Raw genomic sequence first — 1,082 nt, 5'->3', positions numbered from 1 at the left:
CATATTATTTCGTATTTATAACTTATCGAAAATGCATTTGGAATTCTACGTTTGTATATATAAAAATACAACATTTTCAACACAATTTTTGCAATACAGGTGGCATTTGATTTACATTTTTTATTTCTTTTATATCGTTGGCATATTTCGTTTATCGTCTGACAATCGCTGTTTGATTCCAATAATTCTATATAAACATCTAGCAAGCTTAGATATCAAGACAGATATTTTTATATTATCAATAATTTCAATTCTTGCTAATACAGGACATATTTTAAAATTGCCGGTAGATATAAACAACAGTACTGTGGATATCGTTCCGTTATTCTATCGCTACCCATACAGAACATAATATCTGTTAGATATCTATTCAATATCCTTATATCCATGATAGGATATCCATAAATCTCTAATAAATAGCTAGTAGACATCCTTTATACATCCAAATGTCCGCAATACGAGATCTCAGAAATATCCATAAGATATCTAAGCCAATCGATTATATATTTATATACCTAAATAGCACAAAAATTATTAACAATAATGATTAAATAAATGTTTATGAAATAAAAAAAAACCATTATAAAACATTTAAAAAAAAACAATTGTTTCCAAGGGAATCATTCCTTTCAAATTAATATCCAGATCTAACGGTCACCCATCCAAGCCATGACCGCTATCAATGCTGCTTAACATCTGCGATCGGGAATTGCTGACACTTCGTGATGATCCATGAGTACTCGATGTTAATGGAAGCAGATTCGTAATAGATTAGTTCAATAAGTTATCAAAAAGATAAAAATTTTTTTTTATAAAAGTTAACATATAATAAAATAATTGATAATCAAAATGACAGTGAAATACAAATACAACACAATATAAAATACTGGATCAAGAGAAGCGAAAGCGCCTCGAATCAAATGTACGCAAAAATTTTTTTGCGTACATTTTTTACATTATTTTTATAGAAAAATTATCCAAACAACAATTATTTTATAATTCTATAATTAGTTATAGGAGCAAAATTTAATGAAATTCCGTCATAAAGTTAACATTATTTACGTGTTAATATTATTTAAATA

This window comes from Wasmannia auropunctata, unplaced genomic scaffold (genome assembly GCF_000956235.1).
Source record: "Wasmannia auropunctata unplaced genomic scaffold, wasmannia.A_1.0 LD336078.1, whole genome shotgun sequence".
Lineage (NCBI taxonomy): Eukaryota > Metazoa > Arthropoda > Insecta > Hymenoptera > Formicidae > Wasmannia > Wasmannia auropunctata.
The sequence above is the reverse complement of the archived record's forward strand: the minus strand, read 5'-3'. Positions refer to the sequence as shown.